Source organism: Mastomys coucha, chromosome X (genome assembly GCF_008632895.1).
Source record: "Mastomys coucha isolate ucsf_1 chromosome X, UCSF_Mcou_1, whole genome shotgun sequence".
NCBI lineage: Eukaryota > Metazoa > Chordata > Mammalia > Rodentia > Muridae > Mastomys > Mastomys coucha.
Genome location: NC_045030.1, coordinates 160,373,170 through 160,381,597, shown reverse-complemented (window position 1 = coordinate 160,381,597; position 8,428 = coordinate 160,373,170).

Here is an 8,428-nt window from a genome sequence, read left to right as displayed (position 1 = left end):
ATATATATATATATATACCAATAGAAAGCATTTATAAAAGAAACTGAGGCAGAGAGATAATTTAACTTGCTCAAAGCACTCTAACTTGTAAGGAGGAGAACTAAGAAAACATCTGGAGAGGAGGAATGGCAAAGGCCCTTACTCTGCTGAGATATTTCCTTGGGTTTTCTACCTTCCTGGGACTCAACTAGCAAAAGGACCTACCTCCACCAATTCTTGGGGTTCTAAGGGAAAAAACGGAGAGGTGTCCTTTTGTGTGAAATCCCAGGCTTGTTGACTTCCTAGTGACTTCAAGAGATCAGATCCCGAAGAGTCTTTCAGATAGGAGCTTGGGACTCCTTGTGGGGCCATTCACTTAGGGTCCTCCCAGCCGTAGGATGTTCAAATTTAGAAGCCATCTCAATGAGATGCATAGCAATGTGTCTGGAGCAGAGACCTCAAAATATAGTCTTTTCTGTTTGCAAAAGTGGATAAACTCCAAGAAGAGGAGTACAAGACAGCCTAGTGCCTAGGAACTACAGTGAGCCTTCATCAGTCAGTAAAGCAGTGAGGTTCTTGAGGAGTGAGTTATTAGTTCTGTACAAAATGTTTGGAGTCAGTTTTAGTTGCCACAGCTTGAGTGGAGAGGTAATGATTATTCTAGTTTTGACAGAGTCGAAACCAAGGATGCCACTAACTATCCTATAATGAACAGCATAGCCCCCAGCACAAAGAAGGATGTGCCCCCCCCCAATCTGCCACCCCCTTCCCAGTGAGAAGCCTGCCTTCTTTTTTTCATTTGATGCACTGTGGCCACCACTCACAGGAAGCTCCGTCTGGGGCTTCTTCAAAGAGTCATTGTGCAAGCAGGAAGCCAGCAGCCTGTGAAACTAGAAGAGGGATCAGAGAGCAGACAGAACCACACACATGGCTTTTAACCGACTGTATCTTTCTTCCTGACAGTGAAAGGTCAGTGTTTGCTACTGTTGATAGGCATCAGGACCAAGGCAGGGGCTGGTCTTGTGTAATAGATTCAAACACGATATCCTAAGGTATTACTCTGTGAATGTTACTTTTTGTGTGTGGAGGGGGGAGACAAGTCTCTGCAGATGTGATGAAATTAAACCCCCAGCCCCATTGTGACAGAATTTCATGTAGCCAAGGATAACTCTGAACTATCGATCCGCCTACCTCTACTTTCTGAATGCTGGAATTACAAGCTTGTATGAACACACATCCAGTTTTTTCTGAGGATCCAACCCATGCCTTCACGTGCATTAGGAGGCACTCTACCAAATGAGCCATAACTCCACCTCTGGAGTTAAAGACCTTAAGACAAATTTTTTCTGCAATATTTAGGAGGGCCTGAAATACTTAGCATAGCTCCTTATAAGAAGGAGGAAGAAGCTGAGTAGTGGTGGCAGACAACTTTATTCCCAGGCAGAGGCAGGGGGATCTTTGAGTTCGAAGCTAGCCAGGACAGCCAGGGCTACACAGAGAAACCTGGTCTTAAAAATCCACCCAATTCATCAATAATCAAATAAAATATATTTTTTTATAAAGGAAGAAGAGGGAGCTGCAGAATGTGCATAACAGAGACAGCAATATGACAGTACTGGAACTTAGAGGAGGCCCCAGCTAATGAATACGGGCACCAGAATCTGGAAAATAAAACAAGATATGGATGTTCTCTTAGACCTTCCTGGGTACACACAGCCCATACCACACTGTGATTTGGCCCCAGAGATACTGACATCAAAATCCGTGTTCCTAGAACTGGGAGAGAATAATCCTCCATTGCATAGAAATCATTAGTCGGTGGTCATTTGTTACAGCAGCCCCAGGAGACTAATTTACCTTGATAATTTCCCCTAGAATCCCCAATTGATCCATTGCCATTGAAGGGCAAACACTTTGCTTCAGACAAGTCCTGAGGAAGGTAATGGAAAATTCCCTTGTTTTGCCCTAATATGTGGCACCTGCCTCCTTTCTGCCTCTATCCATCAACAGTGCCCGGTGACTGACTATCCAGCCAGTCATATGGCACTGACTATCATATGGCATTGCCGTCATGTGGTTCAAAGCTCTAGAGTCCCCTATCCCATTTGACCTGGAGTTCTTTCTGCTGCACAGACGTGCATGCACACACATACCCGTCTGTTATTAGACTGTGGAGTCATTCTCTTTTTCTCATTTACTGGTTTAATTAGTTTTGAGGCAGGATCTAATGTACCCTAAAGTAGCTGAGGAGAATCTTGAACTTCTGTAGTTTGTGCCACCACTGACTAAGCACTGGGATTACATAAAAATAGTCTGCACTGCTGTATTTGGTTTTATGTGGTACTAGGAGTAAAATTCAGGGCTTTGTACATGCTACATTGACTGAGCTCCAGTCCTAGCCCCAACTGTGCACTCAACATTGTTTTAATAAGGAAAATTGTAGGAACCAATGTTTTTAAATTTTTATTTATTTTATATATGTGAGTACACTATCACTGTCCTCAGACACCCCAGAAGAGGGTGCCAGATCCCATTATCAGTGGTTGTGAGCCACCATGTGGTTGCTGGGAATTGAACTCAGGACCTCTGGTAGAACAGTCAGTGCTCTTAACCTCTGAGCCATCTTCCAATCCCACATTTTAAAAAACACTTATGTGCGTTGCATCTATATAACACATGCGTCATGGTGCTCATGTTGGAGAACAACCTCGAGTGCCAGTCCTTGTCTTCTTCCTAGTTTGGGACAGAGTCTCTTTATCAGTGTCTATTTCAGATTAGCTGCCCTGTGAGTTTTTTCTGTGTCGTTCTCTTATAACTATGGCGATGCTCTGGCATTACAGATGTGCACTACCAAACCTAGCTTTTTGTGTGGATCCCATGCTTGGATGGCAAGCTCTTTGCCCATAGAGCCACTTCTGTAGTCCTCAGTTGCTTAAAGAAACAGAAGCCTTTTCCTGTGCAGCATGCACAACTAAGCAAACAAGCAATATTGAATGTTGGAAGGACATGGGGCATAAAGAACTGAATAGAAATATGTCCATAAGAAGCACGTGTTTATTACCACTTTGTACCAGGCTGTATCTTTTAAGCTGGTCTTTCCTGGTATAGCGGTGGTGCTGACACTGACAGAATCTCTGAAAGCAAATATTTGAAGAGGAACCTTTGCTTAGTGATGAGGTCTCAGTCGAAATGAAAAGTGCAGGCAACAAGAAGTATGTGGATTATGTGGGCAGAGGGATCTGAAGAAGCCTCATCTCCTGCCAAGGGATAGCTCTCTTAAACCCCAGACACAAAGGGAGCAGCCCCTCCCACTCTCCCAGCTGCCAACTCCCTTCAAATGTGAATTCCTGTGTGCCAGCTGCTCCCCTCTGGAGTGCCACTAAATTCTAGAAATCCCAAGCAGCTTTGTGAAAGCAACCAGAGAAGGAGAAGGTATTTTAAGGAATGTAGTAGTGTTGGTACGGCTCTAAGGAACAAGGAATGTCCAGGCTAGTCTATCCACAAGGTGGACTTGACAGCAGCCATCCTTGTGTGATGTCCACAAGTTCACTCCATAGCACTCTGGCTTTGTGTCCCAGTTATTCCATCTTACCATTTCTTCTCTTGAAAAATGGATCTTTGTCTGTGCCATACATTTTACTCCTTCCTGAAGGCATCTTGTTTCTGTGACACATGTTCCAATCCCCTGGAGGGGAGGAGGCAGGGTACAGATCTAGGCCCCTTTAGACTTAGCTCACTCTTGACTGAGTTTTCCTAAAATCCTCACACTCTCCTTTGTACCTTGCTTCCCACCTAGGGAAAGAGTTGGCCAGATCCAGGAGATGCCAAATAGTCTAGCTGAGGCAGCAAATGAGTTTGGTGCTCCATTCCAGAAAGTCAGTGACAAGAGGGTAATTCAGTTTCTTTTTCTTTCTATTTCTTTTTAAACATTTGTTTTCCCATTATTTCCCTGCTGGGTAAATAGTTATTTTTATAAAAACAACAACAGTCATGCTACTTGATCTTCTTTTTTGGTGCTGGCTGGGCATGGAACTCAGGATCTCACATGTGCCAAGCACTCGATATACTACGGAGTTATGGCAGTCCTTCCTCTGCCATTTGAGAGCTTGTTGAATGGCTTCAGTACATTTATTCAGTACATTTTAGACTGTCACACTTTTCTGCTCTTTTACGTATTACTCTAAAAACACATGGGGTTTCTGAAGAAATGAGCATGGAGTCTAGCAAAATTTCCTTCTTTTATTTTTTTTTTAAGTATTTTTCTCACATACCCAGGCTGATCTAGAACTCAATAGGCCAATGATGACATTGAACTTCTGATCTTACTGCCTCTATCTCCCAAATGATGGAATTACTGGTACATATCAAGCCCAGCCTATATGATACTGGGTATAGAACCCAGGGCTTTGTTCTTGCTAGGCAAGCACTCCAACTACTGAGCTGCAGCCCAAACTGAGGTTCCTTTATTCACCCGCCACTGAAGTGCACCCGCCACTGAAACCTGTGCTCAGAGGCCTCCACAGTCCTGGAGGACTGGCTTCTTACCCTAGGATATTTGTTTATGGAACCATCCTTATTACTGTAATCCCACTAACATAATTAAATCTTCATTTCAGAATGGTGAGCAAATCAATACAAATGCCTTTTGTGTAGATAGCATCATAATCTTTATTACTAATGACCTACTTAATGATGTATAATTCATCTTTTTATGTGGACCATTCGATGTATGAGGTCAGAGCTCCAAACATAGTTTGTAAGTTTCACTACAATTAAGACACTGAGGATTTATATTATCCCATAAACTTATACTTGGCTCCTTTGTAGTCAATGTCCTCCCTTCAACTCCCAGCTCCTGGCAAGCACTGATTTGGTTTTGGTCCCTTTTCCTTTCCTTTCCTTTCCTTTCCTTTTCTTTTCTTTCCTTTCTTTTTCTTTCCATTCCTTTCCTCTCCTCTCCCACCTCTCCTCTCCTCTTCCCTCCCCTCTCTTTCCCTCTCTCCTTTTCTTTTCTATTCTTCTCTTTTCTTTTCTTTTCTTTTCTTTTCTTTTCTTTTCTTTTCTTTTCTTTTCCTCTTTCTGTATGTCAAAATACACAGCCCAGGCTACCTTCTAACTTTTACTCTTAACTCCTAAAAGCTAGTTTGTTTTTATAAGCAACACCACCATACCCAGTGCTTTGTTGTTGTTGTTGTTGTTGTTAAATAATATTACACAAATGGAATTCAATAATATGTGGCTTTTGGCTTCTACAGTTTTTACTCTGTATCAGTTTGTTTTTGCATTTATCACAGGGTCTCGTGTAGGCCTAGGTGACCTCAAATTCCATTTGCAGTTAAGGATGACTTTGAACTTCTGATCATCCTGTCTAAAGTTTTGTGATTGGTTCCAGAAGTCAGTAACAATAGAGTAATTTAGCATTTGTCTCTTTCTTTTCATTTGTTTTTAAACATTTATTTTTCCATTATTGTCCTGCTGGGTAAATAGTTATTTTTATGAAAAAAAAGAAAACAACTTCTACTTGATCTCCTCCTCCTCCTCACATGTGGCAAGCACTTGATATAGCCCCAGTCCCTCCTGATGAGATTCTGGAATTCTGAGATTATACATATGTACTACGTCCCTGGTTTACACAGTGTTTATGATCAAACCCAGGTCCTCATTCATGCTAATCAATTACGGTGCCATCTGAGCCACATGCCCACCCTCTCCATAATGGTTTTGAGACCTATTCATAATGGTTTTTTTTTATATCAACTGTTTATTTCTTTGCATAGTTGTACCAAGTCTTGTTGAAACACTCAGCTCTTGACAAAATCTTTGGGTTATTTCTAGTTTGGGACAACTCTAAACAATGCTCCCAGTGAAATGTCTTGTGGGTGTCTGTTTCCACTCTGTTGAATACCTTACATTTGCAACATTGTATTCTAATTTATGAAAAAATTAAAAGAGATCGTTCAGGGCTGACAAAATGGCTCATTAGGTAAAACTGCTTGTTACACAAGGTTTACAATCCAAATTCAATTCCAGAAACCCAGCTTTGGTGACATGCATGTGAAATCCCAGCAGCCCTAAGGTGAGATGCAAACCTGAGACAGGGAATCTTATGGATCAGCTAACCTCAAGTATGCCATGAAACAGGGTACTGATTCCCCACATGCAAGATGTGTCATGTGCAAGCCTGAATGCTCTCTCTCTCTCTCTCCTCTCTCCTCTCTCTCTCTCTCTCTCTCTCTCTCTCTCTCTCTCTCTCTCTCTCTCTCTCTCTCTCTGTCTGTCTTGCACACACATACACACCAAACACAAATGAAAAAATTAAGAAGAAATGATATAGTTTGCATCCCAAAGAGTATAATAAGATTCAATTGCACCCAAGTGTGGCTGTGCATGCCTGTAATTCCAGCAGTCAGGAGGAAGAGGAAAAATTATTACAACAATCTCTAGACCAGCCTGATCTACATAGGAAATTCAAGTTGAATTTGGGCTGCAGGGTGAGATCTTGTCTTAAAAAAGGGAAAGAACCCAACAACAAAAGTTAGTTCTTCCTTAGAGTTGAGCATGATAGTACCTACATACAGTACATACATGCATATATGCTGAGTGTAATCCCAGAATTCTGGAGGTAGAGGCAGGAGAATCAGAAGTTCAAGGTTATTCTCAGTGAGTTCAGGCTACCAGGTAAGACTAAGTCAACAAAACAAATAAATGAATAAGCGCCCAGATTATTCTGATACAAGCAAGTAAGTAGATAAGACTGAGAAAATGAACATCCAATGACAAGTGACAAATAGGGCATGTCTGTGAATGGTCAGGGTGTAGCACTTACGTCCAAGTCTATACAAAATGGTAAGGTGTCAGAGTAGAGTGACGCTACCACACAACTAGACAAAACGAAGAGAGTCACCAAAAGTGCAGGAATGCTGGGAAATTTTTACTGAACATTCAGCCTATTTCTTCATTCATCTCCTGCTATGCTATGGTCATAATCTGAGGGTTTGTTTTTGTTTTTGTTTTTTTAAGTTTTGGGTTGTTTTGAGACAGGGTCTTAAATTCCAGGCTGACCTCAAACATTTCAAGCTGGCTATGTAACTGAAGATAATCTTCAATTTCTAATCCTTTGTTGGGTATTTTAAACCCTTTTTATGAATGAAATCTTCTATTAAAACTGTTAGTCACACATAGGCATGAGCACACCATGTAGTACGTGTAGAGATTCTTCCTTCTGCCTTTAAGCATGTCCCATGGCTTGAACTCAGGTCTTCCTTTACCTCATGGAAGTAAATCTCACCAATCCTCACTTTTTAGAAGTAGCTTTCAAGTTAGGCACTATGGATCACCCTTGGAATCCTAGCATTCAGGAGGTTGAAGCAAGAGGTGAACAGAATTTGAAGCCAGCCTGGATGCACAGTGAGTTCTGTGGTTACAGAGACCCTGTCTTTAAAACAAAACACAGATGCTGATGCTCACAACATCACAGCTGATGCTCGCTGGACTGAGCACAGGGACCCCAATGGAGGAGTTAGGGGAAGGACTGTAGGAGCTGAAGGGGCCTTATCTGGCTTCAATGGGAAGAGAGGCCCTTGGTCCTGTGAAGACTTCATGCCCCAGTGTAGGGGAGTACCAGGGTGTTGAGGAGGGTGAGGGAGCACCCTCATAGAAGCAGGGGGAGGGATTGGGATAGTTTGTGGAGGGGAAACAGGGAAAGGGGATAGCATTTGAAATGTAAATAAATAAAATATCCAATAAAGAATAAACAAAATAAAACAAAAGTGGGTATTATGGCTCATGTTTGCTATCCCAGTACTTGGGACATGGAGGCAGTAGGATCAAGAATTCTATTCTGGGGCTGGCGAGATGGCTCACTGGGTAAGATCACTGACTGCTCTTCCGAAGGTCCTGAGTTCAGATCCCAGCAACCACATGGTGGCTCACAACCATCCATAATGAGATCAGCCGCCCTCTTCTGGTGCATCTGAAGACAGCTACAGTGAATTACACTGGAGCAAGCTGGGGCCGGAGCAAGCAGGGCCGGAGCAGGCAGGACCAGAGCGCGCAGGGCAGGCAGAAGGTCCTGAGTTCAATTCCCAGCAGCCACACACATGATAGCTCAAGGCCATCTGTACAGCTACAGTGTACTCTTACACATAAAATAAAATAAAATAAATCTTTAAAAAAAATGAGTTCTGTTCCTTGGTTAGATGAGATACTGTCTCTAAAAACAATAAAATATTTTTAAATTTAAAAATAGTGGCTTTTAGGTGTGATTTTTAAAACCTCTGTTGACATTATTATTATTATTATTAATTATTATTATTATTTGTGTGTGCATATGTATGTTCGTGGCATATATATGTGTGGTATGTGGGCATGTTTATGTATGTGCAGAGGCTAGGCATGGATGCCGGGTGTCTTTCCACTCTTCCTTTATTCTATTGAATTAGGGTATTTC